Source organism: Anser brachyrhynchus (assembly GCF_964034855.1).
Source record: "Anser brachyrhynchus genome assembly, chromosome: Z".
NCBI lineage: Eukaryota > Metazoa > Chordata > Aves > Anseriformes > Anatidae > Anser > Anser brachyrhynchus.
Genome location: NC_137697.1, coordinates 9203587 through 9228994, shown reverse-complemented (window position 1 = coordinate 9228994; position 25408 = coordinate 9203587). Strand labels below are relative to the sequence as shown.

Here is a 25408-nt window from a genome sequence, read left to right as displayed (position 1 = left end):
TCCCATAACAGTAGGGGAAAAAAAGGCATCCCCCTTTACACACCAATATCCTGTGTGGGAAAAATAAGACTACAGTTAAACACACCTCCAGCTCCTCTCTCCTCCCATCATGACCACCACCAAGTTAAAAGTCTCCAGAAAATGGAAAACTTTGGAAAGCATTTATAGGTTTCATTCTGTATCTGCCAGCAGAGGGGTTCATAAAAAGTCAAACTTCAGAGAGCAGCAGTTTCTGAAGCACTTGTTGTGTTCATTGATTTTCATTTTTTTTCTGACAGAGAAGAATAACCATGAAACTGTGCTTAAGAAATATGAACAGTTCTGCATTACATATAAAAATGAAACATGTGAGAGAGGACCTTTAAAACAGAGTATAGAAATAAGGCCAACCTACAGAAGACTTTGGGGCTGATGTAAACCTGAAGAACCTGAAGATATAAATATCTTATAGAGAAAAATGAAGAGGAGAAAGTATAGGAGGCTGGGTCTATAACACAAACCACATTATCACTGGAATCAAAGTCAAAAACTCTAGGAGAGAGATAATTGAAACATTTGACATATAACCTTTAACATAGAAGTTATGATCTGCCATATGAAGGAAACCATCCACTCTGGATGGATGAGAACAAGATTTATAAATGATGGACACGGCTATTATACAACAGACATGACAACAGACCCCAAACCCAACCTCTGATGTGGTTCCTTCTTTTCTGTTGCCAACTCTTTTCTGCATACACATCTTGACTACCATCTCCTTCACATCTTGTTTTCCTTTGCTATGTCTCCTTTTTTAGCCATCTCTGAAAAGTCTGACTTAGATAGCCCACAGTGTGTCTTATGTAGCATTGATGTGATTCAGCATCTTCAGAGGCAGCTAAAAGCAATGTTCAGTGAACAAACTGATGCTAGTAAGTTTGCCAAGTTTTGAAGTAACTCTGTGTTTCTCTGAGAGTCAGAAACTCACTCTGTGTTTGCTATTTCCAGGGCTCTTTTCTGCATCTTTGGACTGCTTATCTTGCTTTGCTTTCAGGGAAACAGTATCAGACTTAAATAGAAACAACCTCAAGTCCCATTGCAGAACCCATATCTTTTCTTTTTCCCAAAAAGGAAAGATAATAACTATTGCTGCTACCATCTGAAAGACTACTGAACAACAGATTTACTTATGCAAACTAAACCTTCCACACTTTAAAGGAAAACGAATATAGAATACCATTGAAAGAAAGCTTTCTTTTACTTTGTAAATGATCTAGCTACCTTCATTTTTCTCTTTTATCTTTATTGAAGTCAAAAAGATTTTCAGAGGCTCTCAGCAAATTGAAATGTCTGTACTCAAAGACTTCAGAACACAATGTAGTGCCACGACAACCACTTTGGCATCTCCATGTCCGCTGGTTTCCTCAGAATTAATATAACATAGGATACTGCAAAGATTAATTGAACAAGTTACTAACAAGTTTAATTATTCGTTTGGACTTAACTATTTGCAATAGTCTTCTACTGCACTTCCTCAGATGTTGTTATTAAACTTCAGATTGGAGAGTGTGTGCTGTACTTGGGTGGCAAAATAATCCTGGTGGTAAAATTTAAAACCAAAATTTTCAGATGACCTAGGGCCAAAACCATCTATGATGTACTAAGGAACTCCAAGAGTGGGTGGGGAAACTCTAGTGGTAGTGCTCCTGAGCAGTCTCGCTGCATGACAGCTGCATACAGCTCCAGATTCACAGGCTGGACACTCTGCTCAGGGATAGTATTCTCAGGTCTAGACTTCATGGACTTTGAGCATCTCTGCAATGAAATACAGAACTAACATTGATTCACACTGATGTGGCCAGTACTGAAGTGTAGCACCAGCCAGTTATGCAAGCTCATTCACAGATGCAAAGAATGATTGAGTTGGAAGGGACCTTAAAGATCTAGTGCAATCCCCCCTGCCATGGGCAGTGACACCTCCCATTAGATCACAGAATCACGGAATGGCCAACGTTGGAAGGGACCTCTGAATATCACCTCGTCCTAGAGCACATTGCATAGGATGGCATCCGGGCGGTTTTTGAGTATCTCCTGTATCCTCTGTGGAGGAGACTCCACAACCTCTCTGGGCAACCTGTTTCAGTGCTCTGTCACCTGCTCATCTGATCAAGACGCTCAAAGCCCTGTCCAACCTGACTCTGAACACTTTCAGTGCTGGAGCATCCACAATTTCTCAAGGCAACTTGTTTCAGTGCCTCACCACCCTCTGAGTGAAGAATTTCTTCCTTATACCCAATGTAAATCTACCCTTTTTCAATTTAAAACTGCTGCCCCTTGTCCTGTCACTGCAAGCCCTGGTAAAAAGGTTTTTTCTCCATCTTTCTTTCAAGCTCCCTTTATATATTGAAAGGACACAATAAAGTCTCCCTGGAGCCCGCCACAAGATGCTGCTGTTCCTGAGCTAACCAGCCCTGGTTTTCAGCAGTATCACACTGTGTACTAAGGCTGGCTCACATGATCCTGCTGCTGTATCTCAGCAATTTTGCTCCATCTGCCTCTGTCCCAGAGTTAGCTCTTGGGTGTCTGTGCAGTGGCTGTAGATTTTTGCAGGACTGTACGGACATGACATATGAAGATCTTGCATACACCCAGTATTATCCAGAGCCAGACTGAAGCTGAAGCTAAAGCCAGGCTGAGAAAAAATCTTCTCTTTTGCAAACAAGGGAGGAGACAACATGCATGTTGACTGACTGGCCCATCATTATTTCTATATTTATGTTGAGTTCTGCTGTGCCTTTTCTTTAAATAAGCTGTTTGTAATCAGAGACTGATTCAATGATTTTGTTCTCACCTTCTGTTACCCTTTAGTTCTTATTCTCTATTCTCCTGTGGTGGTTTTATTCTTTGTAACTAAGTGAACTGCTCAGAAGGGTGATGTGCAGAAAATCCTTATCCCCTTTTTAACACAAAATTATATTTCAAAACATTCACCAATTTCTCGCTACTGTAACAACAGAAATTTTCATTTTTACTGCCATACCATCTTTTTTTTTTTTTTTCCAATATCATTACAAAAATAAAGTCAAAATGCTTACTTTCTATGTAATCCAAACCCACCTGGAATTAGACCTCAGAATTAGTGTCTCAAACATATAGCATATTTCAAAGCTCTGGCTTTCAGTGTTCTGCAATGTAAGTGACTTTGTGCTGTCATGTATATTGGCTCTGTTTTAAAAACCTACACTTCCTGAGGACCAGGGCTCAAAATTAATATATAAAAACATTATATTTGTATATTATTGTATTTATTATTTTCTTGCATGTATCTTCTGTAGAAATACGGTTTAAACATTGTAGCCAACTTATCTTCTGAGTTTCCCACCAAAATACCTCATCTGCTCCGTGGATCAGCAGTCCACAGGTTGTAACCAATGGTTTTATGTTTGTTTCTAGAGATTGGAAAGGATACAGTTCCTAAACAAAACCTCACTGCAGTTAATGAGATTCTTTCCGTTTCTGTAATATTTCTGGAGCAGCGTCATTACCAAGGCTTTAATGCTTAGATTTCCTCTTTACACAATATGCCAACATCAAATCTGCTGCAAATTAGTATAATTCTCGTGAATCCACGTTGCCTACCAAGATTTAAAGCATTCCTTAAGATCACACTAACCATTGAATGTGTGACAATAGGGTGTCGGCAAATACCTCTGTTGATCAGGTTAAGTTTCCACACACTTGTGAGACCTACATTTTCCAAACATGTAAATCCTACATCTTTTAAAAATGTAAAAATCAAAGGAAATTACAGTTCAAGAATAATAATAATAAAAATAAATAATAATAATAATAATAATAATAGTAGTAGTAAAATAGTTTATGCAACACTTTCTATGATACATTTCAACCTCATGAAGCAAGTTTTAGATAACTATCACTGGGCAGCTTTAGGAAATAAATCTAAATGGCAGCCCAGTTAGTACATTGTATTCCGAGTCGATCCTCATAACCATAACCTCTAAGCCATCAGAAGTTTTTGGTTTTAAACAGATAGCATTCCACTGATGCTTTACATGTGAATAAAAAAGAGCACCTCTAAATAAATAATCCTCCAGATCTTACATAATGGGAAATGGTAACATGGGAGATAGATGAGTGAGTAAAGATTTCAGACTGCATGGGACATGACAGAGACAAATATCCACATTGTGCAACATTTAAAAAAAAATAGTTTGCTGGTTACGTTGAATTTTACATAACAACAATTAAAAAAAATCAGTAAAAATCACAGGAACTTCTGTAACATCCCCATAAAAAGCTGAAAACAATCAACCTCCTATTCTCTATTTTTTTAAATCAAAGTGAAGAAAATATTAGGATGCATAAAAACTGCTATGGAAAAGAACTGCAAATACATTCTAATGTTGTTACATTTTGGTATGACATGCTCCCACTTGGAGTACTGTCTCATAAACTTTCTCTTTGGTTCCAAATTACACTTTTTATAGCCCTTGACTGGGACTAATGAGACTCAGGTGAACTGGTTTCCAAAACAAGTGAGACAGATCATTCTCCTCAAATCTGAGATATGTTCACATATTCCTTCACTGTTTGGGGTTGGAAGGTCTCAGACTAAAGTTCATAGGTTATCCATTATATCACATCTTCAAATCTTAAAACCGTTCTATAAAATGTTCATCCCAGTACTGTTTCAAAACCTTTAGTTAAATACTGCCTTACATTAAGCTAAATCTTCACTCATTTCCTATCATTGTGGCCTGGAAAATACATGCTGCAAATTGATAGCATTTCTCAGTTACGAAGCAACAATGATAATGACAGCATTTACATCTGACAAGTCAAATCTCTCAGTCAGGAATTCTCCATGTACCTTCTTGAAACGCCAGTGAAGATCCTGTCTCCCAAGTGTTCCTAGAAACCCCAAGTTCCCAGAAGAGAGGGTCCAGCCCCCGAGTGCCAAATGAACTGCCTCATCCAACCCAGGGAAGCAGACTTCACTTGTGCCTGTGAGCATCACAGGCAATAGGCAACTGAGCAGGGTATGAACTGGAAAATAGAGGAAGAGGCCTACAAGTGTCCCAAGACAAGCATATGTTTAAGGAAAGGTTGGACCTGGTGCTTAGCAACATGATTTAGTGGGTGACGTTGGTAGCAGGGTGATGGCTGGACCAGATGATCTTGAAGGTCTTTTCCAACCTTAATGATTCTAACCTTCTATATGCAGGACAACCCAGCCTCTGCCACTTCTGACATGCTATGAACCAGATTAGCGTGCCTGATCCATAAGGGTGTGCTCTGTGCCTCGCACGGAGCCCTGTGCATTGCCCCTTAGCCCCGTGCTGGTGCTGTACTTTTGAACCAAGAGCATCAGGTCACCATGTTGGGGTCAGGACAGCACCAGCCACCTTCTGTGTTCACATTCTGGGTACAGCTGAGGCTGCTGTGGTAAGGGCTGTGTGTGCCTCTCTGCAGGTGGCCCTGGTCACCACAACCACACCATCAGCAGTAGGGCAGGCACACACCCCGCCCAGGAGGCAGCCGCCATTTCATGCAACGCTGTTCCCCACGGCCCAAGATGGCGCTCGCAGCCAAGCCCCCTGATTGGTGGGCAGGCAGCCGGTTGCTAAGCGGCCTCAGCCCACCTAGCAACCCAGGCCCAGGCCAAGCCTGCAGTGCCCAAGTGCAGGGGGAGCCATAGGCCCCAGAGAGTGGCCCCAGGAGGGGTCCCAAGTGGTGCCCCCACACCTTGCATCTAGCCCTAGCAAAGGTCCAGGAGATTCCTGCATGATGCAGGGTCTGCAGGATATTTTCTAACACTTTTAAAGTGCCACATGTGTGCGTGCCTTCCTAATGGAAATGGCAGCTCACCAACATTCTTTATGTGCACCTAGGTTTTCTGCACCAAAACCCAGATCTTCTCCCAGCAATGGGGTGTGAATTTTATTCCTGTTGACTCACAAGGTTGGAAAGCTTTCTACGCCCCAGGCAACACTCTCTCTTCACTTCAGTCATCTCAGGATGGGGCTTAGAGAAAACCCAACATTAAAAGCCCAGGTGGCAGGTAGAAAACAACACTGTATCAAGTGCAGAAATTAGGAGCAATTTGACTGACTCTCATTTCTATGGTTGTCTCCACATGTAGGTGGATGAGCAGAAATCCAGGCCGTGATGTGAAGTCTTTGCTGTTCTTCCCCCCTATTAAAATTGCATTCTGTCAGCCCAAGCCCCCAGCTCTCTGGAGAAAGTCTCATTAATTTCATTATCAGAATACAAAGAAGTAGATAATCACAATGCAAAACTCATTAGCAAAAGTTTAGGGAAAAAAAAATAAAAGAAGGAAAGGAACTAATTTAAGCAACATTTACTGTTCTCTCTACAACACGGTTCTTAGTCAATTTAAAATCAAGGGCAAATGAAGAAAATATTGCCAGTGGGGGAAGAGAAATTTGCTGCATGCAGTTACATTTGCCTGTGGCCTTCCAAAGCAGAACCTTTCCCTCGATGCACACTGCTTGCCTGGGCTTATCATTTGAATCCCCACGCGTGCCTGCACAAAGAATTGCCACAGACCTATATATAACCATTTAAAAATGCATGCCGGGGGGAGAGGAGGGGTTAGGTTTCCATTTCCTACGACATCTAATTGGAGCTGTGATCCTCGAGGTCAAATTCCTGCAGGTAGATCCAATAAAAGAGTTAACCCATGCAGATTAGGCACTGAATACCTGGCTTCTAAGTATCTGGCTCCTTCTGTGAAATTCAAAACCCCGAGGTAGGTGCTAAGCCTCCCCATTGAGGGCATGCAAAGTTAGACCTCTCAGAAGAGCCATCCAAGAAAGTGCATGTAGAGTGGGAGCCACTTGGAGCTGGAAATGCTAATTGCAGGAACGTGGCCGAATTCTTGTCCCCTCTCCAGGGCTGCGGCATCCGCCCGTGTCACAGCTCCAAATAGAGCCTGACCCTTCTCCCGCCAGCGGGCAGCCCTCGTGAGGCTTCTGTTTTCTTTCTAAAACCCAGCCAGGATGTTCAAGCAGTGTCGGCATTCATGTCTGCATTATGCCCTGACACTGGCAGCACCCGCCTGAAACAAGGTGCAGGGCTCTTCTGTCACTGGTGGGACATCTCCAGCCTCCCTGTAAACGTGGAGAATGTGAATTGGATTTCTCTAACTTCCCCTGGAAATACTAACCTGAGTGAAGACTCTAGCAACAGGTCAAAGTGCATTGAATGCACTTGCATTCAGTGAAAACAGGTGGACCTCTCATGGCCACCCTGCTATTATTTGAGTTTGCTACGAGCTTTCATTTGCTTCTTACAAGCATCAGATACACCATCCTCTTTCTAGGAAAGATCCTAGAACGATCCTGCTACCCATAACACAGGTTTCAGCCACTAGAACTAAAATGCACTCTCTCTGGATTTTGTCCTGTTGTATAAAGGGATAGTATTTATTGATGATTTGGGACAATCCACTCAAACACCCTGTGGCCTTTGTCAGTTGTCTCTTGCTAATTTTACGGTTTTATCTTACAGCCACAACAAACACACCTGTATAGTAACTGCCATGGCATTTACAAAGGAATATATTTTATGACACAAAACAGAGTTAAGTAAAAGCTAACCTGTCATAACCTCCAAGTTAAAAAGAAACACACATTTAACAGTGAGGTTTGATGTTAAACATATGTCCTTAAAACATATCACTTCTTGAAAAAATTTCTTTTAGCAATGAAATTAATTTTGGCCAATATTGTCCCTGAATTTGGAATAAATAATAAAAGGACGTAGTGATCTTTTTGAAAAATATTAATTTCTTGTCTGTCAGAACTGAGGTCCACAAATATTAGTGGTAAAATACTGTTCTGAAGTGTAACACTAGCACGTATCTTTGATGACATCATGTTTCTGTTTTTTCCCTTTGCTTTGAGCACCTGCATCCAAATTCCCTATCGTAAAATCAGTTAAAGTTGGTATAATATAACAGGTAATTATATTTAGACTCAGAAGGAAAATACTGAGATTCAGATTACATGGCAGAAAATAAGAACTCCCATTAGAACTGAATCATTCAAAATAAAAGCAATCTTTTTAAGTCTTAAAGCGTGGAATTGCATTACTGGGAGACCTTTTCTGCATCTGAAAATACTACTTTAAGCATGTAAGCTTTGCTGCATTAGAAAAAAAAAATCTGGAAAATGAATTATGATTTACACCCTGTGGCATTGCTATAAACAAGTAATTCAAGAAGCTCCACAGAAAACTCAAACACGTAATTCCGAAGTAAATTGCATGGAAATGGAATTTAGCAAAATATGTTCCCTGACATGTAGGGCACATACCTCCCAGCACTGCACCAGTTGCAAGTAAGGACTCAAGGACTCTTACTTGTCAGAGACTTACAGTGCAACCTCAAGCTAATTAAAAAAAAAAAAAAAAAGACTGAAAGGAAGTGAAAGCCAGTGGCAGAACATGAAGAAGGAAGATGTCCTGGTTCAATGTTCAATTTGTAATAACAAATCTAAAAGGAAAATGCTAGCAAATTCCTGAAAATTTGAGTGCAGGCTAGAAAAGCAGACTGTTAGACAGCTGGGACACGGACGCAAGAAGCTTTTAGGCAGACCTGCCATCTAGAGAGTGCTGCCTGCCACTGACATGTGGCACTACACTTGGAGAAAGAGATACTCTTTCCAGAAGGCGACTGTCTTTTATTTTTCTATAAAATGGCATAAATGTGAAAGTGTGTATTTACAAAACGTATTTACAAAAAATTGGGCAAATGAAGTGGTTACAACTAAAGGCCTCAGCATCTATTCTTGCATAAGAGAGCCACTATTTTAGATTGTTCAATCCTTATGCCATTATGAAAATTTTTCCAAGTACTCTTTTTCAAAGCAGCCTCCTGCAAATATTGTATCAGTTTAATGCTCTGCGCTATTCATATCTGCCAGCCTTTCCTTATCTGGAGGCCTCCTCTGACTTAAATGGAACGAAAGAAGAAAGCCAAGATATGCACAGGATGTCTCTATCTGAAAAAGTAGGAGCAGGTAGATAACTTTTATCACACATCCAGGCACTGAGCCAAATTTTCAGTGCATGTAAACAAGTATAACTTCGCTGAAGCTGGTGGAGGCTTGCCAGTAGAAAACCCAGTAAGAGCCTGTCTTTCTCCTCACTGCAGTACCAAGCTGGTATGCTGGGATAAAACTTGAATTCCTCAGGACAAAATAAATTAATGAAAATCAATGGTTGGGATGAATAAGTGTTTGAAAGAAAATCAGAACGTTGAAACTGTAAGCCCTCTCCTTTACCTTGATATAATCTTTTTAATGAATACTGCCTTTACCCTTGGAAGTTTTAGTTAAGGTAACAGGTGATGTTCTGCATACACGTGACTCTCTTTTATCAAAGCCATAATATTATCTCATGATGGATGAAGCTAAAGAATTGTTTCTTCAAACGTAGGGATAAATTTCTCAGGATGGCATGGCTCATTTATGTCGAATAAACTGAAATCAGCCTTGCACAGTTGTGACTCACTTCAGATAAGTGAGGACTGATCTTGTGTCAAAGTACTTTCACACTGCATCTTGTTTCCATAAACTGAAGGCACTTATGTGGCTGAAACATAAATATACCAAACATTCATATATGTTGGCAAGATTACTACAGAGAAAGTAGGTAGATATACAGTAATATAAAGAAAAAACCTGTTGTCTTGGTTTTATATAAGACCATGAGCATACAAGCTTAGAAACAAAGGTAAAAATCCATGCCAAAATTTTATATATAAAACATATGAGTACCAGCATCTTTCAAATATTTGGGAGCTAAGTCCAGCATACTGTGAACCTCAGTAAGAAATTTCTAGTCAAGAATAAATGGTACGTATTACTTAATAATTGATCGGTAGTCAGGGTGGGAAAATTACTTATCAGGTTATATTATTACTTAATTCATGCAAAAATCATACAGAAATAGAGCTTAAATTAAGAGAAAAGGTGTGTCTTTTGTTTTGTTTTGTTTTGTCTGGTCAGTGTAAACAGCACAGGAAAGTAAATGAGTAAATGTGTGATTTCTCTGTCTGAATGCACCTGTAAGAACTGCAGTACCTAAAATGAGATATATTTTACGGTAAGGTCTCAGTTTTCCCAGGGCCTAGCACACTGAAGATGACTCATCTTGTAAATTAATACTTATAAATTGATGTCGCTATTGCAATTGTAATAACTTTAATTGTAATAACTTTACTTAAAATGGAGCAAAACAGTTGGAAAATGCAAACAAATTTGTAATGAGGTTATATTATTTTTTTCATTTACCACATACTTTCTGAGCAGTTCATTAGCTTCTCTTTCTTCTACTTGATATGTGCCTGTTGAAGATGCAGAAATAGATGCCTAGCTCACTATGAAATCTCCCAATAAACTCTATTCTGGCACAGGGAAGTTTATATGAGCAAAATGAGCAAAGACCTCTTGTGTCTCTAGGTTTTGAACACGCACACCCCAAAATATACAGTGTTGATTGAATCAGATTTACAATGCATACAAGAAGAGCCAGACTGCGTAAGTTTGAGAAATTCGTCCTGTTTACTAGTCCTGTTGCAGCAGGCTATTCCTATTATTTTCTGGTTAGTGCGCAAGGTTTATGCCCCTGTGATAATTTGTAGAAATATAGTAATTAAATTTACACTTCCCCAGTCTCTCCCATGCAAAGCAATGATCAGATTCAGGAATTAAACACTGAATCTTTCTCACTCTACCTCTGATTCAGTTTATACACGATTTTTTTCTATTAACATTTTTCACAGGACAAATACTTCTCCACTGAATAAAGATTTATATTGCGGTTTCCTAGAATAATCCTCAAGAAGGAAAAGGTATTTCCTCCCTCACAAATCCCCTCACTCTATGCACACACTACAGCATGCTCTGAATAGGACGAAGAAAAATTAGTGAGGATACAATTACTTTACTAGAGAAAGACTGCTCTCCTCCCGCGCCAACAAGATATTATAGGTCAAGTCAAGTAAGGTCAAGTGAGTTCTTGTCATGTCCAGGAACCCTGATTTATTCTGTCAGCTGTTCACTGTCATGCAGCACGATGGGGTGAGTGTCAATACTGAGACATTGCAAAGCAACCGAACATGTTGATTTTAACGAGGGTGGCTCATGTTCACTTGAGTCCTGCTGGGTGATTATGGGTGTCGTGGGGAGTGTGGGATGAACAGTATATTAGCACACATAATTTATGTACACGGCTTTCTTTGCCTTGAAGAATGCAGCCCCTGCAACGGGGAAGTCCCTTGGGTTCTCCTGAGCCGTGTTATCCCTTAATGGACAAGAAGATACAAAGGAAGCAAAAGCAGAGGAGCGGATGCCTTAAAACCTACAGCTTGTCCTCTTTACAAGCTCTCTGCTTTTGTCTTTGCTTCCTGAACATTTCAATAAAATGCATTTGCTTTTGTAGAACTGACTTGGTTTTATAGGGTACCCACAAGCACAATATCTAAAATGTTTGCCAATGTAGATTTATTGTTGCAGTTTTTAGGTTTGGTAGATAGGCATCAGGGAAGGGCAGTACTTCTTATACATGCAGCACAAAATTCATTCTTGCGAAAGACAGACTATTACTTGGTGTCATCTTCCAAGCCCTAATTTAGAGTCCCCAGGAGAAGACTTGCAGTTGCAGAGCTTTCAGAAGTGACACGTTCCCCAGGAGTCTACGAAGAAGAGGTTGAAAACCACTGTTCTGGGTCAAGGTGCAGTTTTATCAATTTACAGAGTAAATTGTAAACATTGTATTAGTAATACTAATAAATACAGTGAGGCAAGTACCATGCAGTAACACATTGTTTGCATTTTGTAACTGCAAACAGGAGGAAACAAACTGCATCAAGGGTCAATTGAATTTCATCTTAACTGGCTACACCCAGGATTTTAAATTACAAAAACTGATCTGAGTGAACACGCTCAAACAGTGCAGCATCATATAGCCCAGCACCTCTCAGTCTGAGCAGATGCTTCAAGAAACTGCTACCTGAGCACCAAGAAATGCCAGCCATAGCAAAGACAGACAGACTACAGCCTGGGACATCTGAGCACAGTTTTGACTTTGGGGGAAGTTCAGCACCCTACCCAAGGTCACACAGCAAGACAGAAATACAGCTGGGACCCGAAGCCTTGAGTTCCTGCCTGATAGCTACCTGCCAGCACAGTGGGGTGTAACACTTTGTAGCTCCTATTAAACTATATTTTCAAGGGCCAACATTTCCATTGAAAAAAAAAATAAATGAAAAAAAGGTATATGTGCAGAGTTGTAGTGCTGCTGTTATGCAAGCAAATTATGGCATCAGCCCTGCAACATTTTTTTCTTTACTTTTATTGGTAGATTTTTTATTTTTGGCAGTCCTTTTATTAGGGATTAGGCATATTTATTTATGCTGATCTTTTTCACTCCTTTTTTATAAATACACATTTTCTGTGGGCAGAATGCAAAGCGGAACAGTTGCTGAAAGGGACGTGATGACTATCAGAACATCCTGCACTTTCCTTAGAGCACTACTTTTTGGTCGCCTCAGAGTTTACAGGCATGTTGTTCAACAGCTCAGGAGTCAAGGGCCTCACTTTGAATGGCAGCTGCAGTCATTCATCAGATATAGAGTGGAAGGTACTACAGTTGTATCCAACGATTGTGTCACCATCCAAAACTTCAATATGCTAGTAAGTGCATATGAGAACTAGATTATTTTGTATGCATACATTTTTGTTCATTAGCACATAAAATAAAAAAGTCATACAGGGTGTTTTTAACAAGTCTGGAGACACTATGGTGTAAGATACCTGGAAACAAGGTTACCTGAAAGACACATTACCATATACTGTAGGAAAAATCATGGCTCAGATGAATTCAGTGGCAAAGCTTCCGCTGACATCTGTGTACACAATGTTTCTCATTTTGAATAAGTTATTAAGCAGGGTTTAAATGAGAGAGGATTGGAGCAATCAACTTCTAGCTGTAATATACTACATTTTTGTCTAAATGATACTGATCCAGACCTGCCCAAAATCTAGCATGTTTCTGCAGAGTTTAGTGGCTTTTGAGCCAAACCCTTCAATGCCAAAGTCTGCATTTCTGTACGGTCTTCCCTGGGAGCTGTGGTGGAGCACAAGGCTAGGCTGACACTTTGATAAACACACTGAACGAGCATCTGCTCTGTGGAGTAAAGGGAAGGGAGGAAATGTCAAAATAAGAGGAAACTGCTAAAAATTACTTTTCTTTACAGATTTTGATACTACTGGAGCCAAAGGAGCTGAATATAGCCAGGTAAACCAGACGGGACTTCAATGCCATGCTACATTTCTTGCTCTGCACACATTTCCAGTGGTTTCTCTTCTTCACAGAACTCAATCTCATTTTGAATTTCAGGTTCAGGAAAGAATTTTTGAGGCTTCCATTTCCATTCAGCTCCTGAAATATCCCACAACTCATTTCTGTTGGATATCAAAACCATTCAATAACATTCAATTCAAAACAATAACTTTTCCTGAAGCAAATCAAAAGGCTGGGTCCTTTTCTAGGAGGACTCTCTAGAATGCTGTCTAGACAAAAAAGCTGACTGCCATTCTCCTTTTTGGTGATTAATATTTAAAGTCCTTCTCCATGGAAATTCAGGTTTCCAGACCTGTTTTTATTGGTTAGGGCTGCAAACAGCAAAACATTCAGGCATATGCATAACTTTAAGCAACTGAGTAATCCCAGCGCTTTGGGCTGCACTGCTGAAGGGAGTGGGAGTCTTGCCATTGAATTTTATAGGAGCATTATCGGACCGTAAGTGCTTTGCTGGTTCAAGGCCAATATTTTCTCAGACTTCAGAGGAAGCCAGATTGGGCCCGATCGCTACACAGCCTCTCCTAGAAAGACCAAAATAAAAACAAATGATACTAAGCAACAGGAATGCACATAGCATAGAGGAAAGTATCACTGAACACGAGACAAGCCGAGCAAGCATTACTCATTGAAATACTGGTGTATGAGAGAATGGTAGCAGGTTGTTTTCTTCAGAGTATTGTTCATGCAGAGTTTTACAGACAGACAGTTTGTCCAAGTAGCAAACAAGTCAGCATCTGTCTGAGATCCAGACAGACAAATAAACCTGCTGCAGAGCCAGAGCTGCAACATTTCTCCAGGAGAAGGTTATGCTACGGGCTACAGCATGCACTAACCAAGCATTTCTCAAATCTATAGCAACAGTGAGCAGGATCAGCCCCAGATGTAGGCAGAGAAGACACCTACCTGGGACAGCAGACTTCCAGCAGTAGCAGAATGACCATGGATCCATAATACATGTCCATTTGACTAGTTACACTAGCTCTGTACAAACTGTTTGGTGGTATGGCCTTCCCCTCACATTAGAAAATTCTCTCCACTTCAGGAATTATGAAAACACCTATTTTTTATAACCCATGAAACTACGTATGTACTCAAGGATTAGTATGTTCTATGAATGATTCGCTACAAGTTTTCATGTAGGATCTGCCATGAGGAGACACAATCATGGCCAGTGATCAGCATAGCTCCTTTAAATGGGCTGAATCCTGGAAGAACACAGCCTCTCATCTCTGAGACCATTGACTGATACACTTGGACTTTAACTTAGGAATAAACCAATTTTTTTTTTTTCTAGAAAATATTTTTATTTGTTTTTCTTGGTGTGGCTGCTTTAGATAACGTCTCTTTAGGTTAAAAATAGCAGGTAAACACTTCAGGTCTGATTCTACTACTCTGTTAAGAGTAATCCAGTTACAAGCATTGCTACTCCTACTGAAGTCAGTATGATTATTTTCCTGGGTAAGATTTATCCCTGCAAAGCCACAAAATACAGACAAAAGTTTTTCTGCTATATTTGCTTCAGTGGGATAGCCCATGCTGGGAGAACATTTATTTACTCCTCTCATCCTGTTCAACCACACAATTAGCCTACTCTTTCAGGCATGTGCATCCTTTTTATGAAATACAAATCAACTACCAAATGCCCTGTTGTTTCAAGCCAATTAAAATCAGTGCTCTACAGAGCATATGAACAACTCAACCCCATGAAAGGCACATACCTTGAATTGCTAACCAGCTCTGGATAGATCAGAGAATACATTTTAAATGACGATGTCACATGCAGCTTGTGAGCGAGTAAGAAACTATGCCACTATGATGTCTGGAAATAAGCACTACTGTTTTCCCTAGACACTTCATGACCTTGTGTGTTGATCTCAGTCCATTTTCCAGGACTGTAAATAAGAGCACTTGGAAAAGATTTTCTGTTCACACATTTGTAGTTACGAGGGAGAAGTCCTGAATGGAAGCATGGCATCCATCAGGCAAGCACAGCAGGTGGCACAGGGCAGACTGCATTAAGCAGATCCTACAACTGGGACTTCTACAGCATTTTATTATGGCAACAACTGAATATATATTTATCAAACAACATTAAATAGAAAAATATTGTTCCAATGCACATTCGCGAGCTGGCAAGTATCCAGTCAGCAGTTTTACTGTGGACGCCACAGGGAAGTCACTTGTTGGGATCACAAAACTGCTGAGAATCTACAGCTATATTTATCTTAGTTACCTGGAATCACTTCACTGACCCAGTAAGGAACTTCATCTGGATACCTATATACTTCCAGAGGAACTCAGATGTGGTAGAAAGATAGTCAGGCTGGTTAAGCTGAACTGTTTATTAATAGTGTTGTAAACACACTATAAAGGTGACTTTTTACCCCCTTTTTTCAGTTTCACTAGTGGTTCTGCTTTCTCTATTAATTTATACGTGCATTGTTCTGTTCAGGGCTATCCATGCTGAATGACTAAGAATCAAGATAGATTACAAAGTAATTTATATCAATTACAGGTTTTTGTTGTTGTTTTGTTGTTGTTGTTGTTTTTCATACTGTCCCTACTAGTGCAATAGAAAAAACACAGATTAGTGTCTGGATGCTGATGACCTGAACTACAGCTCTAATCCTGGAGGCAGAAAAGAGCCCTCAGGAAACCACAGCCACACTATCATTCCCACATAAAGAAAGAACCCCAACATGAAAACAACATTTACTGGATAGCATATGTGCTAAACATGCTGCCAAAATGAGGAAGCACTAAGTCCTCTACACCTGTACCTATCAAAAACACTAATGCAATTATAGTGAGTGCATTTACAGTTTTAAAGAAAAACTTCCATCATCCCAATCATTTCTTGGCATCACCTTTATTACTTTCAGACACACAGAAAAGAAGAAAAAAATTGAAGCAGAAAGGAGTAAATGGGAGACAGCCGTGATTGTTGGCAAAGCTTCTGCTGTTTTCTTCCTGTGATCTTTATAGATTACATCACCTGCACATTGCTCTGTGTGATCACCTACAACTCCTTATCTGCACTTTCTAGACCAGTCACTACCTACCCCAGCTTGCTTTGCATCTCCCATCCCATACCAAGAGATCAAATGAAACAAAGGAGATGGGCCCTTCCTACCAGCCTTCCTTCAGACTGCCATAATTCACTGTCAAATTTCTAAACAAGTACCTTCTCCTGCCACCCACTTTGTTGGTCCTCACCCTCAAGAGGAGCTTTCTGCAAGAAATCACAAAGCTGCCTCACTGTCCTCCTTCAAACATCTCCTTAAAATTTATGTTTTGGTGATGTCCACCAAGAGCTGACAACGGCAAATCATTGAGGCAGTGATTTAGCTCCCTCTTCCCTGTCCTCATATAGCAAAAATATCATTGGATTTTATATTAAGAGTACTGTTTTTTCTCACCAAGAAATAAGAAATTTTCAATGTCTTCACCAGAAATTACTCACCACCGGAAGCTGAAGAATAGAATCTTTGCCAGGAGGAAAATGAGAAATTGGAAAGATAAGCCAGAGAAAAGGCTAAAAATAATGCAAAATGAGTTGTAAAGAGAGAGAGTTTAAAATGATCCTTACATACTGCAGACGAAGGATGTCTTCTCTGTAAAGATCTTCCTCTTATTTTTATTAAACTCCTTCCTAGCTTGAAACAGGTACCAGCCTTGCAGCACAGCATGGAAAAATGGCTGAGAATTTTGAGACAGAAAAATTGCACTGAAGAAAATGCAGAAGTTCAAGTAGCAGTCTAAATAAAACTGGCTTTGCTCTGAAATTCCAGCCTGATACGTTTAAATTTTTATCATCCTGTGGCATTACTAACACTTCAGAAATGTGGCATTTTAGCCCATACTCAGTAACAGGGCAGGAAGGAGGAGACTGCCAGTAACAACACTGAAGTAAGAACATGTCTTTTCTCAAATCATCCAATGTTTGAAGTTCACGTAGGACCTCCAGCCAAAGTCACTTCTGATACTGAGACCTTGTCCATCAATGCCATTAGGTTTCTCCCTTCTCATTTAGAAAGGGAGACCGATAGTCATTTTTAATCTCCACCAAAGACATGTTTTCCTATACAGTCTTTTGAGCTGCCAAACCATGAGCCAGACCTTTCTATAGCAACAAAGCACAGTAGGAGTCATCCCTTCTGGAAGCTTGGAAGGACAGGAAGAGAGATATGCCAGGGTATCTCTATTTATACCTTTAAAGCCTATGAGGAGACTGGCGGGGCATGAGGACCGTGGCCAGCTAGGAATTCCTTGCAGTGCTAGTATTGCTAGCTACTCTGAACCTAGATTTCTATGCCTAAGCTAACTACTACTCAGTGGAAATTACAATTACAGCTTGTGCTATGCAAGTTTTTTTAGACGAATATAAGAAAGATATACTGGAAGCTAAGGGATCCTTGTTGTTGTTGTTGTTAATACATATAGACATATTTTTAATGACTTGCTTAAGCCACACAAAATAATCCAGTAATTGTGAGATTTAAAAAAAAAAAAAAATGATAGTAAAGGGTTCCATCCTGGAACTACTGGAAACCATGGAAGGGTCTACCAAGTCTGCCCACAGATATGGGCAGTTAGCGGAGGGGCAGCTGAGTGAAATAAAATTGCATATTTAATATTAACAAAACCAATTTACTATACAAGGAAAAATGTTTATTTGATCAAGATCTGTCACATTTGATAAGCGTTTCTTGGTACACCAAGTTTTTCCAAAATGAGTCAAATACTAGCATGCAATGTTAATAATGCACATAAATAAATTAATTAAAAAAAATAAAAAATAAAAATTTGTTTCTGAAAGCTAAGAGAGGAAGGAAAAAAAAAAGTCCTTTCTAAGAGGTAACCTGTTTAAAGTATAGATCAGCATACAATAAAATAAAAACATATTCAATGACCAAGCAAATCTGCTTGCAATTTATTGAGATAAAACAGAATTTGCTTTTACACATTCCAAAATAAGAATGTCTGTTAGGTAAGTCACAAGAAACTCATTTTAAACTCTATTTTTAGAACACTTCTTAATAGTTCCCATGGAAAAAAACATCCTTTCAGTATAAATTCTGAGAAACTTTAAGCAGATTATTTAATTTCTGTTTCTCTTTTCAGCCAAGCTGGTTTTATTTTTCATTTTTAAGATTGTTTTATTGTTATTTTTTTACCTGAAAGGGTCATATCAGTCTCTAGTGTAAAAATCAGTATACATCAGGATTGAACTTGCTCTCTTCAGCCCTTATCAGATAAAGTTTTGCAGCTTTGACTGTCACAATGCCCTCATTGATCAATTTCAATGGTTTAAGTTGTTGCACAAACCCAGAGACTTTTCCTCGTTTTAACTGTCTCATTAGACACTATTACCTGGTACAGGATTGTCCACTCTTTTCCTTCCTTCTTTAGTTTTCAAAGATTCATAGAAGGGTTCAGGTTGGACGGGACCTTAAAAATCACCTGGTCCCAGCCCCCCACCATGGGCAGGGACACCTCCCACCAGACCAGGCTGCCCAAAGCCCCATCCAGCCTGGCCTTGAGCACTGCCAGGGATGGGGCATCCACAGCTTCTCTGGGCAGCCTGTGCCAGGGCCTCACCACCCTAACAGTAAAGATTTTCCTCCTAACCTCTAATCTCCATCTCCCTTCTTTTAGTTTAAAACCATTCCCCCTTGTCCTGTCATTGTTTGCTCAAGCAAAAAGTTGTTCTCCATCATTTTTACAAGCACCCTTTAAGTACTGAAAAGCTGCGATGAGGTCTCCCTGGAGCCATCTCTTTTCCAGGCTGAACATCCCCAGCTCTCACAGCCTTTATTTATAGGAGAGGTACTCCAGCCCTCTGATCAACTTCGTGGCCCTCCCCTGGACCCGCTCTAACAGCCCCACATCCTTCTCATGCTGGGGGCCCCAGACCAGGACGCAGCACTGCAGGTGGGGCCTCACAAGGGCAGAGCAGAGGGGCACCATCCCCTCCCTCCACCTGCTGCCCACCCCTCTGTTGGTGCAGCCCAGGACGCAGTTGGCCTTCTGGGCTGCAGACACACACTGCTGGCTCATGTCGAGCTTTTTGTCCACCAGAGCCCCCAAGTCCTTCTCTGCAGGGCTGCTCTCAATGGGTTCTCCCAGTCTGTGCTCATGTCTGGGATTGCCCCGGCCCAGGTACAGCACCTTGCACTTGGACTTGTTGAACCTCATTAGTTTCATGTGGGCCCACTTCTCAAGCTTGTCCGGGTCCCTCTGGATGGCATCCATTCCTTCTGTTGTATCAACTGCACCACTCAGCTTGGTGTCATCTGCAGCCTTGCTGATGGTACTCTTGATCCCACTGTCTGTGACCTTGATAAAGACATTAAACAATACTGGTCCCAATTGGACCCCTAAGGGACACCACTTGTCACCAGCCTCTACCTCGACGTAGAGCCACTGACCTGGTACCACTCTCTGGGTGCAGCCTTCAAGCCCATTCCTTATCCACCAAATGGTCCAACCTTCAAATCCATCTCTCTCCAATTTAGAGATTGGGATCTTTTGTGAGACCATGTCGAAGACTTTACAGAAGTCCGGTTAGATGACATTGGTCAGTCTTCCCTTGTCCATTGATGCAGTCACTCTATCATAGAAGACCACCAGATTGGTCAGGCATGATTTTAGTTTGGAGAAGAGGAGGCTCAGGGGAGACTTCTCTACAACTATCTGAAAGGAAGTTGTGGGGAGCTGAGGGTCGGCCTCTTCTTGCAGGTAACCAGTGATAGAACAAGAGGGAATGGCCTCAAATTGTGCCAGGGGAGGTTCAGAATGGAAATTAGGAGATGTTTCTTCTCAGAAAGAGCAGTCAGGCATTGGAACGGGTTGCGCAGGGATGTGGTGGAGTCACTGTCCCTGGGGGTGTTCAAGGAAAGGTTGGACCTTGTGCTTAGGGACATGGTCTATTGAGTTACATTGGTGGTAAGGGTATGGTTGGACCTGATGATCTTGAAGGTCTTTTCCAACCCAAATGATTCTATGATTTGCCCTCGGTGAAGCCATGCTGACTGTCTTGGATCACCTCCTTTTCCTGCATGTGCCTTGACATTGCTTCCAGAAGAATCTGTTCCATGATCATCCCAGGCACAGAGGTGCTCTTCACTTACTCTGGGAGGGACTTTGCTCCCCCAGCCATCACCTACATGTCCAGGGAAACAAGAGACATGGGAAGCCTGACTAGCAGCATAGACCAAGGCAAAGAAGTTAAGCACCTCAGCCTTCTCCACATCTGTCATTACCGGTTCTCCCTTCTCATTTATCAGAGGGGGCACACTTTCCTTGGCCTTTGTTTTCTGGCCTATGTACCTACAGAATCCCTCCTTGTTATTCTTTGCATCCTTTGCCAAGCTCAGTTCCATCTGTGCCTTGGCTTTCTTGATCCCATCCCTGAACAACCAGACAGCATCCCTGTACGCTTCCCAGGCCGCATGTCCCTGCTTCCACTGCCTGTGCATTTCCTTCTTCTGCCTCAGTTAGACCAGCAGGTCCTTGCTCAGCCATCCCAGTTTCCTATCCTCCCTGCTTGATTTCTTACACAAGGGGATGGAGAGTTCTTGTGCTCTAAGAAAAGCATCATTAAAGAGTCACCAGCTCTCTTGAGCTCCTTTGTCCCTAAGGTCAGTGTTCTGGGGATCTCATCAACTAGGTTTTTAAACAGCTGGAAGTTCACTCTTTGGAAGTTCAGGGTCCTGACTTTGCTCTTTGTCAGTCCCATATCCTTCCACATCACAAACTCAGCCAAGGCCTGGTCACTGCAGCCCAGACTGCCTCCAATCTTAACCTTTTAATGAGTTCATCCGCACTGATGAGCACCAGGTCCAGTAATGCTTCTCCTCTGGTTGGTTTGTCCAATACCTGGATGTTATACTCACTACATTCCAGGAGCCTCCTGGATTGCTCACAGCCTGCTGTGTAGTTTTCCCAGCAGACATCCATGTGGTTGAAGTTCCCCATCGGGATGAGAACGTGCAAGCGTGTTGCTTCTTGTAGTTGAAACAAGAATGCCTCATCAACAAGCTCCCCTTGATCAGGCAGCCTGTAGCAGACCCCAACCACAAGGCATCCTTTATTGGTGTGGTCCTTAACGTTCACCTACAACTCCCAACCTGTCCGTGACTGTTTCTCAGAGGCAGCTCTTCGCAATCAATCCCTTCCCTAACACAGAGGGCAACACTCCCACCCCTCCTTCCCTGCCTTTGTCTTTTGCAAAGCTTGTAGCCCTCGATTCCAGTGTTCCAGCTGTGTGATTCATAGTTTTAGCCTCTCTCCATTTTTCAGGCTCACATAAACTTGCTGTTTGCACCAGCTTAGCAGTATTCTCCATGATTCAGCTGTGTTCTTTATTGGTACAACTCGAAAATGCAATCCAGAGTCTTCAAATAATTTGCCCTGTTCCAGTTCTGGGAACAGGATTCAAAGGGCTGACCAAGAGCTTCAAAGCATCTTGTATGCACTGTATCTCCATGCCTCTGAGCAGTCTGGCTTCTGCACCTATGATCTCCTTCTAGTCTGTCCCCTACAAAGAGGGAGGGCAGCAAAAGGCCAATGCTGGTTTTACGTCTTTGAGACGTAAAAACATATTGAGAAACTTCAGAAGACTTTGAATCAAACCTTTGACTGAAAAATATTTCTGATTATTCATTACCAACTTACATTCTTCCTTCATGTGCTCATTTTTTAGATATTCTCTGGCAAAGACTCAATATCTCTGATCTGTTGATTCATAAATTTCCTTTTTGCCTTCACATTTCAAACCAGGTTCAGCTCTGCAGAGGTTTATCCAGGAACAAAACAACACTTTTTCTAAAGAAGACATAGAAAAGCTCCAAATGGGTGACCAGCTTGTCTCAGGAATAGCCATTATCATCATGAATAACAACATAGCAAGGAAACTGCTCTTCAAGTTAGGTCCTAATCATCCAACTGTTCCATGATGCACCCATAACAAGGGCAGGACTTGTTAATGCAAATGCAAGGGGAATAATCCAGCAGCAAACAGATGGAGCAGTGATCCACGTCTTATGAGAGGTCTCATTCCAGTCCCTAATTGTTAGCAGAAATAATAAGATGCTATTTATTACATGCTGCAGCATTTTGTCAACCTAAAGCTTCCACCCTCCCTTTTCTTCTTAATTAGTACCTGGCCTTTACCATCTGCTGAAAAGAGATATGATAGCAAACACCAGATTATCTTCATGAGTATTTGATACAGCTAACTGTTCCATGTCAGAATTGCCTAAAATGTTTTTCACTGAAGGAAATGATAAATCACAGCCCTTATTTTTCAGCACACATTCCAAGGCAATGGTTTCCAAACTGTTTTGGACCTTGCCCTACTGTCAACTCTCAGCATTACTTACACACCATCAATCACCATTACTGTCAAACATTTAGCCGAACTCCTAGGAAAGCATGGCTTTGTGTGCCAGCTGTAAACCATGCCCTCACAGGCCACTGTTTGGGACACTCTCCCACTAACAAACAGGTTTATACACAAAAACCACAGTGAAGCCAGGACCAAGCCACCACTATGTATGAGGGAGATCTGGGACAAGAGAAGATTTCTGGGGACAAGAGAAGATTTCTGCCTAAGTCCCATATGAAGGACAGGAATAAGTGACAGCCCCATGTTCAGAAGAGATAAACAATCATAATTTTCTGTGCAAGCTGGAACATTAATGACAAAATGCCTTTTCTCTCCACAGAGCACAACACAAAATATTGGAAAGTATCTGGTAGGAGTCCACTAAGAGAGAGCAATACAATGGTTGAGGTGCCTGGAAAAGACACGAAGGGAACCTTTCTCACACCTCCCTTTGTGCATCTAAAATGAGCTCACGCAGCATGTGTACATCTGTTACTCGACTGGAAGCTCCTGAAGGTGCTGGTGCCTCCCAGACACTCTGGCATCATGATGATGAAGTATCATCCCCATCACAACACCAGCCCTACCTAGTTCTGTGAGGCTGCATCCCCCTCGTTCACCCTCTCCTTTGCAGGCCTGATCTTCCCCCATGCATGGAGGTGCCAGCAGCTCCAAGGACCTGAAAAACAAAACCCTTTGATTCACTTAATTATGTGACCCTGAGGCGCTGTGTGCTCCCAGTCTGACTTCAGATTTAAGTTCTATGAAAGTAACACTGAAGCCTGCCACCTGCTCAAGAGTTGTGGGGGAGGGCTCACGTTGTCTGCTCCATTGCTGAAACCTCAAATTTTGATGCTTCCAAGCTTCCCCGGCAAGTCGTTTTCCAAACTTGAAAGCTATGCAAATGCTTGAAAAGAGGAGAGACAGGGAGTTTCTTTGCAGCTGACTGTATGAGGATTTTAACTTTTTGGCCTCCAGTTAGCAGAACATCTACCAATTCATGTGAAGCTATAAGTATGTCATCAGGATACCACATGCTTTGATAATTACTGTAGCAGGTATTAAAGTTAATCCTGTGCTGTAAAGATCACTTACAAAACACAATAACTGAACCAGAAGTCCTTATGTGAGACAGTCATAAAATCAGCAGCTAAAAGTGCCAGTGCGTCTCCGACATGTCCGGCACAAACTGGAACCCGAAATTCCTGCCTAGAGCAGCCTGTCAGGAATCCAACTGTCCCACGATTATGAAATCTGAGGCATGACAGAGCAGCTTATGTCAGATCTACTGCATATCCATGAGCCTTAAACCAAGACTTGTGAATATAACCCATGTGCTTCCTGGCTTGTGAGAAGGGTCATGAGCAACTGGTGAAATTTCAGACCAAAATAGCCAACGCATCATTTGAAGGACCCAGTTCTTCTTCCTTTAAAGACCAAACACCCATCCCAGATGCACTGGTCCTACCCAACTATGCTCCTAATGTGAAATATCCCATTCTGGAGAAAGCCTAAAAAAAAAAAAAAAACACGGCCATCTATATTCTAAGCTGTCTCAATCTTGACTCAATTCAGGACACAAAGCTAAGGTCACCTTAACAGGCATGATAGAGAGGGACAGGTATCCATCTTCCTCACCCTAACACTCTTCTTCGTGACCTCCCTGTAGCAGCTGACATGTTATTGTGGTTTGATTTATACAAGTGGTGAAAGTCCTGAGAAATATGCTAAGATAGTTTCAGTCTTTCCCAATAGGAGTAATTCAGTGAACTGAATAATAATGGGAAACAGCATGTCTTTATAACATTTCCCTTTGGTCAGTATTTTCTCTGTTTTTTTCTGAACCCCTTTGTATCTTACCCCACTGAATAATAAATTCAGTACACACGCGGGACTCTAAACAGTCAGCATCCTGCATCAATACCAAATATCACCACTTGCTGCCATCAGAACTGTCTGGCCAAGACTGGTTTAAAAGTGAAGAACAATTATAACCCAGTAACACTGCTTGAAGGTAATTTTATCTTGAATCATTTGCAGGCATAAAAGTATTGTTTTGCCTGAAGATTTCCCAATAGCAGAGTACACTGTGGTTGATCTGCTGTGTCCTCTGAAAGTAGCAGCCATGAATTTGTATCCCTGCCTAGACACCAGAACCTTCCTGTATCTTCGAATGGGAGCTTCGGCTCTTAATAAACACAAATCAATCCAAACAGTGCAGTAGCACAAGCTGTTAGAAGAATATCAAGCCTGTGCATGCTATAAATTGGCTCAAGTCCAAGGTATTGATCATCATCTTCAAGGCTTCCCCCCCTCCCAAGTCTAGGATATGTAAAAGGCAATGTGTTAAGGGTGAGTTGGGGAAATTTTCTAAAAGACCAGGACTATAACCCTTCCAGGAATATAACCTCACTACTCACAACTCTACACATATGACTTCTCTGACCTCATTGTCCTCTGACAAAATCAGAGAAATATCCAGTTTTAAAAAATAAAAAATCCTTGCTAAATTAAGATATTCTATAGAACTCATTTCTCTTCAATCAAATAGCAAAGAAAACATAACAGAACCTGGTCCTTAGGCAACAAAACATGGAATAGATGTTGCTTTGCAATAAACTC

General features: G+C 41.2%; 1 protein-coding gene and 1 long non-coding RNA gene across 2 annotated transcripts in view; one reads left to right on the top strand and one right to left on the bottom strand.

Annotated features, from left to right (window-relative positions):
• LOC308185138 overlaps window positions 1-25408 on the top strand; it is a 210939-nt gene that overhangs the window by 92713 nt on the left and 92818 nt on the right. The window lies entirely within an intron of this gene.
• LOC308185134 (uncharacterized protein) overlaps window positions 1-25408 on the bottom strand; it is a 163477-nt gene that overhangs the window by 126902 nt on the left and 11167 nt on the right. Inside the window, exon 1 of the transcript XR_013943138.1 lies at window positions 16985-17376. The gene's annotated coding sequence lies outside the window, so the exon portion shown is untranslated. Of the gene's footprint in view, window positions 1-16984 lie in introns of the transcript that reaches the window.